The following is an 11,696-nucleotide window of genomic DNA, read 5'->3' as shown; positions in this document are numbered from 1 at the left end:
GTTTTATTGAGTGTGACTGGGCAGGACATAAAACAAGAACAAACCAAAAGTGACTCCATTTGATCTCCCTAATGCAACTCTGCACTCCAAAAAATAATCTATATATTATTATTATTTTTTTTTTAAACTTACCTTCATATGAGTATTCTATCTGCACTGCCAGAGTAGTTTGAAATTCTCATAATGGTGATATTTATGCATGATATTCAACACATTATTAAAGTGATAAGTGACCATATAAGACATGACAACAAATCAGCTGCAACAAATTGTTGGAATCTGCCTAAAGCTGCATAGGGCAGTGTGGTAACTTGATATAAATTTGTTGAGAAAGGTGTGATAAGTCTGGACTTGATTTTTTTTTTTTTTTACAGCTGTGTTCCAGCCACTTGACATCAAAGAGCCGCTCATCCCGTGTTGTTAAAATCAGAAACATGATTCAGTAGTCTGTCAGGAGCTTAAAGCAGAGATGTTAAACCTGTAAGACAACTCAAAGTGAAATTCCACCCTAAATCTGATGATCCAGATAATAACAGTCATCAACAGAGTGGTGACGGAAGGAGCAGAAACCTTGTGTTCCTTTAAAAGGAAATTGTGCGCAGATAACAGGACAGACATTTCCATCATGGCTACAATGGAGTTTGACAGCAGGGTTTTTTTAAACCTATCTAAGGCCAATTCCGCGCTAATCTGTAGAGATGTTAAATGCACGTTTAAGATTTCCGTCCATGCTAGTTTTTTGAAAAAGTCGGCCATCCGCAGCAAATGCCCAAAATCCTCTCTTTATGCACAGACATGCATAGGATGCTTGTCTGATATTAAGTTTATGTTGAGCCAAATATCAGTGTTTACAGCCTCAGAGGTTTTACAGGCCCACAAGTTTACACCAAACACGTGGCTCAGGAGGTAGAGCGATCATCTGGTAACCGGAGAGTTCCCAGTTCGATCCCCAGCTCCTCCAGAGTGTGTTGAAGTGTCCTTGAGCAAGATACTGAACCCCTCACCACTCCTGATGGACAGCTAGGCACCTTGCCTCTGTGTGAATGTGAGACAAAACATTGTAAAGTGCTTTGAGTGGTCAGTAGACTAGAAATGCTTTACCATTTACAAAACTTGACAACACCTCCTGATTTAATCTTCATAACAGACAAGAAAAAACTCCCCCACAAAACCATAGATGGAACAGAGAAAATGGAAGAAATTTTGAGAAGGACCACAAAGAGAGGAGACCCCTCATGGTTGGACAGGTGAGCAACAGGTGCCAACCCAGAGGGTACATTTCAAATAATATAGTCTGAATGCAAAAGAAAAACTTGTATTGGTACTTCTTTCAGTGTTTCGGGTGGTTGGGTCACAAGTGGACCATTCTAAATACAAAAATAAACAACTTCAACACACACACCCTATACACTTAAGAGGACGACCCAGGCACTCCAGATATCAGGAAATGTGACAGTGAAGACGGAAATCTTAAAAAGCCTTTATTTAGGTTATCTAGGTTTTCCCCCACTTAGCGACACACCCGCTGTGAAGACAATTGGTGTTCTTTCTGGGGAAGACCTGCCCTGCGTTCCAAATCGCATACTTTTTACTTTTAGTATGTACTGCAGCTGCCCTTTTTCAAAGTATGTAGTTTAGTATGCAATATGCATGCGAATGCATACTATTGGGACACACTGCATACATCATCCCTGAAGTCCGACCCTCTTTCTCACTTCCGCCGCCGTCCGTAGCACCACATTTGAATGTTGTTGTAGTAGAACATCCTGGTACTCTTGGCATACTGCATCTGACATACTATGTATTGGGACATACTAATTATTTTTTTCCCTACTAAATAGTATGGTAGTATGAGTACTGGAACGCAGGGCTGGTCTTATTAGGAGAGATGGCATCCATCCCATGTTGGAAGGAGTAGCTCTGATTTCTAGAAATCTGGCTGAATTTAGGGTTAAGTGAAGGAGAATGTTTCTTGAGTTGCCACAATGTGGGTCCATTGCACTGGCAACAGGGACCTGTGTCATGTCGCCTCCCACACTTCATGGTGGTGTGGTGTGTGGATGTTTATGTAGGCAGAGTGTACTTGTGATGACATACAGCAGGACAATATAAGTATATAATGCAATAAATAATTAAATACATAAATAAATACAAGAAGTGCTTTGTCTGCCGCAGTCTGGTAGGCAGCCCCCACCACCCGGGAGTGAGCCTATAAGGGGTCATTCGGACCCAGCTTCAATCCATCAAGTGGTAAGAGTCATGCAATAGTAGATGCACACATAAAAATTAAGGCACAAAAGCATATGTACATTATAGTTATGCATGAATTCACACAATATTCACATTTGGCAATAAGTGCTTTTAAGGTGACTCCTGGGCGTGGTGGCCGTCCATCCGAGGCTGCAACAATAAAAAGTCAAATTCATCATATTAAATCATGGATAATTAAGGAAGACCTGTCATGGTTTTGTGTTTCTTGTGTTTTGGTTGGTCTCTTGAATCTGTTTTCCTGTGTGTTTCCTTTGCCTGGTTCCTTTCATTGATTTCACCTGTGTTTTGTTCCCACACCTGTCTTGAGTCTTTCAATTATCCCTGATTGGCCCCAGTCCTCTGTGCCACATCAGCTCCCTGTTGCCCGTGCTGCTGCTCCATCCCAGAACCCATTTCTGGGAACCCAACTGGCCCTGGGAGGTCCTCGTAGCTACCAGCTGGCCAGGTGCTGGCTTGCTAGCCAACAGCGTTTTAGCCTCAAGTGTGTTAGCCACCTGCAGACTAGCCACAACCCAGCCACCAGCTCCAGCAGTCTAGCAAGCCCAGTTCCCTGTGTCTGACTGGCTGCCCCTGTCCCAGTTCCCCGTGTTTGACTGGCTGACCCGGACCCAGTCCCTGTCCCAGTTCCCCGAGTCCGACTGGCTGCCCCAGTCCCAGTCCCTGTCCCAGCCCCTGTCCCATTTCCCTGAGCCTGACTGGCCCAGTCAGGCTCAGGGACTGGCCCTAAGTCCCACTGGCTGCCACCCAAACCCTAATACCAGTTCCCTGAGTCCAGTTGGCTGCTACCCAAAGCCCAGTCCCGGTTCCCTGAGTCCAAGCCTGACTGGCTGCCCCTGTTTCAGTCCCCCGTGTCCTAGCCCAGCTGGCTGCCCCAGGCTCAGTTCCCACTGCCCTTGTGACACCCCCGGCCCCAGCCCCCAGGACCCATGCAGCACTCATCCCAGCCTCCCACGGCCATGCTGCTGCTTCCTCGGTGGCGTCCTGTGTCACTGGTCCCACCAGCTTATTATCTGTCAGGCAGCCCTCAGTCTACGCTGCCACTGCCGGGCGGTCCCGAGTGTACGATGTCACTGCCTGGCAGTTCCGAGTCTACGCGATTGTTGCCTGGTGGTCCAGAGTCTACGCTGCCACTGCCCAGTGTCCCAGAGTCTGTGCTATAGGACTTTGTGGCTGGCCTGCAGTGTGGTACCGCCTGTACTGCTGCCATCCAGGAAGGTTTTGGGTCCAACCATTGACCTCCTGATGGCAAAGGCAAAAAAGCTCTCTTGTTAATCACCTCAAAAATTTGTTTCGGCATGCTTGATACTAGTGTTTCCAGGAGGCTAGTGGGAATGTTGCTCCAAGTGGTGAAGATGGCTTCACGGAGGGCATCCACTGTCTGGAACTGGTGTCCATTTTTGTAAACTTACGTTGCCATCCAACCCCAACTGTTCTCAATTGTATTTAGATCAGGGGAACAAGTAGGATGGTTCAAAAGAGTGATGTTATTTCTCTGGAAGAGGTCCTTTGTCAGGCGGGCATTGTGAACTGCAGCGTTGTCCTGTTGAAAAACCCAGTCATTACCACACAGATGATGGCCTTCAGTCATGAGGGATGCCCCCTGCAGCATCTTCACATTGCCAGCTGCCGTTTAACGCCTCTGCACAACCTGAAGCTCCATTGTTCCATTGAAGGAAAAAGCCCCCCAGATCATGATGGCGCCCCCTCCACTGTGCCGTGTAGAAAACATCTCAGGTGGGATCTCCTTGTCATGCCAGTAACGTTGGAAACCATCAGGACCGTCAAGGTTACATTTTTTCTCATCAGAGAATAAAACTTTCTTCCACCTTTCAATGTCCCATGTTTGGTGCTCTTGTGCAAACTCCAAACAGGCAATTATGTGCCGTTGAAGGAGACGAGGCCTATGAAGACGTTTTTTTGTTCTTAAAACCCTTCTCTCGCAGATGCCGTCGGATGGTTATGGGACTGCAGTTGGCACCAGTGACAAGCTTAATTTGGGCCGAGGATCGTCCCGTGTCTTGACGGACAGCCAATTGGATCCTCTGGTTCAGGGCTGGTGAAAGTTTTTTGGGTCTACCACTTGACTTTTTTGTTCCATAACCCTCAGGATCTTTTAGGCAGTTAAAAATGACTGTCTTACTGTGTCCAACCTCAGTAGCAATGGCACGCTGTGAGGGCCTTGTTGGGCCTTGCTTATGCAGCTCAACAATCCGACCGCGTTCAAGGAGAGAACACTTTTTTGCCTTTGCCATCAGGAGGTCACGACAGTGTGGATACCTGACAAAATGACACTGAATCCACATTTTTGCGAAGATTTGGGCTTTTAAAGGCAGCGGTCTTAAACTTTTTATATATAAATATATATATATAGATAGATAGATAGATAGATTTTTATTGTCATTGCACAATCATATACGTATAATAATGCAACGAAATTAGGGCTCAGTCCTTTCGGTGCAGGGGAGAATAGAATGCATCGTGCATATATATACAGCGGTGGATAGTAACGGAGTAAATTTACTTGAGTACTGTACTTAAGTACAAACTCTGAGGATTTGTACTTTACTTGAGTATTAGATTTCTTTGATACTTATTACTCTTACTCGAATACATTTCCAAGACAAATATTTTTACTCTTACTCGAGTAAATTTCTAGGAAGGCTGAAAAGTACTCGTTACTTTAAGGTCGGCTGTGTTTTTTTTTTTTTTTTTTTTTCTAAAATACTATTGGACACAAGCTGTGTTTGTCAAGGAGGAAGGAGAAGGAAACCTATCACAGTACACGTTCTCCACTGGGATCTACGTAAAAGCGGAAATACATCATCCCCCACCCATATAAGGATAACGCCAAAGTAACCACGCGCTTTTGACTCATAACAACTCAAAACAAGACGGCGACAATGGCGGCAGCAGGAGAAGAAAGTAACGCAGAGATTTCTCAACCAGAGGTCCAGGGACCACCACTGGTCTTTGAGGGGGTTCCAGCTGGTCCCGAGCTAAATGATGGAGAGTTAGTTGGACCGGTATGGCTCCATTTGGTTAAATTTTAAATGATTGTTAAACATCTGCATTACTTAATTAAAGACTTGTTATTTTTATCAGCGTTTGCCTGTAATCTCCTATGGTACCACATCAATACAATAAATTCCGAATAAATAATGGACCTTGATACAAAAAGGTTAAACCACTGCTGTAAAGGATTTTCTTCACTGCTCCCCTCAGTGAGGTGGAGATAGAAAATGCCTTGCCTGATGTATGTGCGGGGGTGTTTAATAAAACATGAAAATATGAATACATATAAATACATGCTCTTACCCCCATAGTGAGCAAATGCTTTGAAAAGCACATAAAAAGCAAGATTTGCAAAATGATCCCTCCCACATTTGACCATCATCAGTTTGCTTATCGTGGAAATAGATCCACCGATGATGCTATAACTACTGTTCTCCACAACACCCTCACCCACCTAGAGAACAAAAAGTCATATGCCAGACTGCTCTTCATTGACTACAGTTCAGCATTTAATACAATAGTCCCCTCAAAACTGGTCATCAAGCTCATCCACCTTGGTTTCCCCCCAGACCTGTGCAAGCTCATTCTGGACTTCCTGTCTGACCGTCGACAGGTAGTGAGGATGGGCTCCATCACCTCTGCTCCCCTGACACTGAACACAGGGGCTCCTCAGGGATGCGTCCTGAGCCCCCTCCTGTATTCATTATACACCCACGACTGTGTGTCCACACACCAATCCAACCTAGTGGTCAAGTTCGCCGATGATACAACTGTGGTGGGCTTGATCACTGACGGCGATGAGTCAGCATACAGGAGAGAGGTCAACAACCTGGCACGGTGGAGCACGGAGAACAACCTCACCCTCAGCGTGACCAAAACATAGGAGCTAGTGGTGGACTTCAGGAGGGGAAAGAAGGAGGAGCTGCCCCCCCTCAACATTCAAGGTACTGCTGTGGAGAGGGTGAGTCAGTTCAGGTTCCTGGGGGTCACCATCACAGAGGACCTGAAATGGGAAACCCATGCCAACCAGGTGGTGAAGAAGGCCCAGCAACGTCTCGTCCACCTGAGAAGGCTGAAGAAGTTTGGCATGGGTCCCAGTATCCTGCCTGCCTTTTATAGGAGCACCACTGAAAGTGTTTTAACAGGTTGCATCACTGCATGGTTTGGAAACTGCACAGCTCACAGCCGCAAGGCATATACACAGAGTGTCAGAACAGCTCAGAAGATCAGCGCCTGTGAGCTCCCATGCATTCTGGACATTTATGACAATCGCTGCATCAGCAAAGCCAGGAAAATCATTAAAGACCCCAGCCACCCCAACAACAAACTCTTCCAGCCGTCCGGCAAACCGAAGCCCCAGAGCCAGGACCAGCAGGCTTAAGGACTCTTTTTTCCCCCAAGCCATCAGACTGTTGAATGCCTCTTGAACACTGCTAACACAATGTCACTCCTGCTCCTTATATATATTTATTGGTAGTGTTTTAATTGTCTTAATGTTTTTACTATGTTTATTGCTTTTATTTTTCATTGTTATTTACTATTGCTGCTGGTGTCGATAGGAGGCAAGACCTAAGATTTTTGCTCTTTCTTATATTTAATATGATTAAGATGCAATAAAAGTGAATCTGAATCTGAAAATAACAATTGCTGTCCTCTTATGATCTCATTCATTTTATTTGTTTTTATAGGTGTTTCTGCAGGCTTTGTATAACATTGTGGTTCTACACGCAAGCACATTAGTGCAGGTGGTTTCAAAGAGACCTTGTGTTACAAGGTCTTATAAATTGAAAAAATTACAGTAATTCATGTGAAAAATAAGAAATAAGAAAAAATAAGAAATTTACTCTTACTCTTACTTTTACTTTTAGTAAATTTAAAAGCATGTACTCTTGGATACTTAAGTACCTTTAAAAGCAAGTACTTTTTTACTCTTACTCAAGTAACATGTCGACTGAGCTACTTTTACTTGTAACAGAGTACATTTTGACCAGTAGTATTTTTACTCTTACTCAAGTACTGGGGTCGAGTACTCTGTCCATCTCTGTATATATATATATATATATATATATATATATATATTTGGGTGGAAGATAAGCTTGAAAAATAAAATGGCAAACTACCACACAAAGCTGCGCAACATCGGATGCTCCGAGGTGATTGTGAATCCCCTCAAGCATGAACAAGACGATCCACGCATGTCTCCAAATCAAGTGAAGAAAGCTAGAAGAGCAGAGGTGAACTACTGTCCTGATTTTTCCAACAGGACAATCCAGAGGGAGCCTCGAGAAAGAGAGGCTGGCACTATTGTCTAGTGATGGGTCGTTCGCGAACGAGTCGATTCTTTTAAACAGCTCTTTGAAGTGAACGAGTGAACCGGTTCTTTGCAATGAACGAGCCAGTTCCCGATTTCTTTGTTTTTTGCTTTAATTCACTCTGTATCCATTAATTTCAGTGTATTTGGTCATTTTTTGCATGTTGTGAACAAAAAGAAAGAAGGAGTGTGACTTGTTTGGCCAGTCCTTATTGGCCAAGAATCTTGTGGAGCATATTCTCACCGGAACAGTTTGGGACAGTCGTGGAGTGGTTGTTCACCGGTTATGTCATAGATATCGGTTATGTTCAAGGCAATGAGCTCTAGGCCAATCAGAGACAGGTAGGGTGTATCTAAGACAGGTCTTGCCCGGGTCCTGCTATCTTCACCCTCTCGGCAGGCATAGACCAGCGGTATTTGGGGAAAACTATACTTTATTCTCTAATCAAGCTTTGAACATAATGACACAGATCAGAAAGCTAAATCTAGCTGGTACAAAATTTAGCCTACCTCTTATGGACTTGTGCAGATATAACAAAGTGGTATGCTTTTGGAGATAAAACTTTAGACTCAAGGCCAGCTCAAGGCTATGTCACATGACGAAATGAGACTAACAAGATCTTGAGTCCACAGTAAAGGTATGTTTGTGCTGTGTGAGCCAAGCACAAAGGCAGATTTTTAAATTATATCTCTATGTGGCTTCAAAACGCAATATTAGGCTACTGCATGTACTTCACTGAACAGCCGCAGACCATTACAGAAGAGTGACTGACCGTCCAGGGGGTGAAGATAGTAAATCCCGTCTTGCCCTGAACTGCAGTGCAGTGAGTGTCCAATGCGATCCAGTTACACACGTAGTCATTTCAAGAGGAGAGTAAAAAAAAAAAAGACACAAAATGAGCCAGAGAAAACACAGTAGCATCTGCGTGCACTTTTCAGACGATGCTAACGGTCCAGCAACTTGTAATATTTGCCAGAAAATTATTTCATTCAAGTCGTGGTCAATAAATAATTTGCATCGCCACTTGAAAACACAACACCTGACAGTCAAATGTCCACACAGACCATTGCCAAATGAAATTATCATTATTTCAGGATAATTCAAACTCAGATATCCCACCAATAGAATATGGGATGTCTGAGTTTGAATGATTCTGATCGAAATATTAACCCACACCTTCTTAGCATCCAGTACAGTCTGATACCACTCTGTTAGTCTCATGTGGAATGTTTAGGTCTTAATGGGTTAAAATAAATAAATATAAAAATGAGCCAGTCTTTTGAACGGCTCTTTGAAAGGAACGGATCCTAAATATCCGGCTCCCTTCAAAGAGCCATAAATCCCATCTCTACTATTGTCTGAAGTGCAAAAGAGCAACAACTGTCAGGTAATTAAGGAGAAAATGGAAAAGACATTTGCTTACAGGCGGCGTGAGGTGATTGAAGACAAGCCTTTCATTGCTGAGTTCAAAGAAGGTGGCCAGCTCTCTTCTGTGAGCATGAGGTCAGTAATAATTAAGTTTATTACATTTTTAAGGGGTGAAGGGATAACGTTAAAAGGAATCTGCACAAGGGCTGCCACGAAAGATTATTTTCAGATTTGATCATAACAATTGTGTCCTCAAATTTCTCAGTTTACTCAAAACACACTCAGTTTACTGTCAGAGGAGTAAAGAAACCATAGCATATCATCATTTAAGGAGAGAAATTAGACACCTTTGACATTTGTTTTGTCTGAAAAAAAATCTAAAGAGTACTTGCTGCTCTAATCTTCTCACAAAAGTGAAAATTGTAATTCAGTTTATTAAATGCAAGGTGAACTGTCTTTATTCATGTGATGTAGTTTTCCAGAAAAATGTGGCTAATTTGTTGCACTGAAAGCATTTGGTGGTCATTGGAACTGGGCTACATAATCATACCTGTGAAAATTATAACTTAAGGAAAAATAAGGGAACTCCTCAATGTAGACAGATATTGCATTAATTGAGAATGATCAACACACGACCCGATCATGGGACATCCAAACATAATTTTCATCTTAGTAACAATAACATTTCATTGGTCCAGTAATTTGATTCTTGGTTTCATTAACCTTTATTGTGTTGCTATTTTTCTACTTTCTTTGTTGAATGTCTGTAAGTGGAAACAGAATTTACTCGCATCACTTCTGTCCCACTGAGATAGAAATTCATGCAACAGCTGGAGCATCATTCTACACGGCTTATGACAATTTTCAAAAAGAGAAGAGGAGCCGTAGGACGTAAAATAAGGAACATCATGGCAGACTTGGATAAGGTATTTTTATTGTTTGTTTTTATATAAGTCTGCTTGTCATGAATATTTTAAGTTAATAATAATAATAAGTTAAATTTACTGTTGTGCTAGGGCTGGGCAATTAACCGAAAATAACTCAAAACTGACATTTGAACCTCTAACCAATGTAACTTTCTCTAACCGTAATAACCAACATTAGCAAAATTATATTGGTTAGAGGTTCAAATGTTGTTTTTTGTCATCTTGAAATATTCAGTGAATAGACATACATAATTCATCAGTGTTTCTTTTAATTATTTTAAAATCACAAAGATATGCACTTCTTTATAAAATAAATAAATAAATAAACAAATAAATAAATATCTATATGTATATATATCTATATCTATATGTACACTATATTACCAAAAGTATTCGCTCACCTGCCTTTACTCATACTATGAACTGAAGTGCCATCCCATTCCTAACCCATAGAGTTCAGTATGATGTCAGTCCACCTTTTGCAGCTATTACAGCTTCAACTCTTCTGGGAAGACTGTCCACAAGGTTGAGGAGAGTGTTTATAGGAATTTTTGACCATTCTTCCAAAAGCGCATTGGTGAGGTCACACACTGATGTTGGTCGAGAAGGCCTGGCTCTCAGTCTCCGCTCTAATTCATCCAAAAGGTGTTCTATCGGGTTCAGGTCAGGACTCTGTGCAGGCCAGTCAAGTTCATCCACACCAGACTCTGTCATCCATGTCTTTATGGACCTTGCTTTGTGCACTGGTGCACAGTCATGTTGGAAGAGGAAGGGGCCCGCTCCAAACTGTTCCCACAAGGTTGGGAGCATGGAATTGTCCAAAATGTTTTGGTATCCTGAAGCATTCAAAGTTCCTTTCACTGGAACTAAGGGGCCAAGCCCAGCTCCTGAAAAACAACCCCACACCATAATTCCTCCTCCACCAAATTTCACAGTCGGCACAATGCAGTCTGAAATGTACTGTTCTCCTGGCAACCTCCAAACCCAGACTCGTCCATCAGATTGCCAGATGGAAAAGCGTGATTCATCACTCCAGAGAACGCGTCTCCACTGCTCTAGAGGCCAGTGGCGGCGTGCTTTACACCATTGCATCCCACGCTTTGCATTGCACTTGGTGATGTGTGGCTTGGCTGCAGCTGCTCGGCCATGGAAACCCATTCCATGAAGCTCTCTGCGTACTGTACTTGGGCTAATCTGAAGGTCACATGAAGTTTGTAGCTCTGTAGCAATTGACTGTGCAGAAAGTCGGCGACCTCTTTGCACAATGCGCTTCAGCATCCGCTGACCCCTCTCCGTCACTTTACGTGGCCTACCACTTCGTGGCTGAGTTGCTGTTGTTCCCAAACGCTTCCATTTTGTTATAATAGAGCTGACAGTTGACTGTGGAATATTTAGGAGCGAGGAAATTTCACGACTGGATTTGTTGCACAGGTGGCATCCTATGACAGTTCCACGCTGGAATTCACTGAGCTCCTGAGAGCGGCCCATTCTTTCACAAATGTCTTGTTTCACAGTCTGCATGCCTGAGTGCTTGATTTTATACACCTGTGGCCAGGCCAAGTGATTAGGACACCTGATTCTGATCATTTGAATGGGTGAGCGAATACTTTTGGTAATATAGTGTATATCTATATATATAGATATATATAGATATATAGATATAGATATATATATCCAACTACTGTAGTGTCGTCTGCAAATTTTACGATGGAATTTGTTGCATGGACGGGTGTACAGTCATAGCTGTACAGTGAGTACAGTGTCGGGCTCAGCACGCAGGCTTGTGGGGAGCCAGTGCTAAGTGTGA

The sequence above is a fragment of the Myripristis murdjan genome, chromosome 14, assembly GCF_902150065.1.
Source record: "Myripristis murdjan chromosome 14, fMyrMur1.1, whole genome shotgun sequence".
Classification (NCBI taxonomy): Eukaryota; Metazoa; Chordata; class Actinopteri; order Holocentriformes; family Holocentridae; genus Myripristis; species Myripristis murdjan.
The sequence above is the reverse complement of the archived record's forward strand: the minus strand, read 5'-3'. Positions refer to the sequence as shown.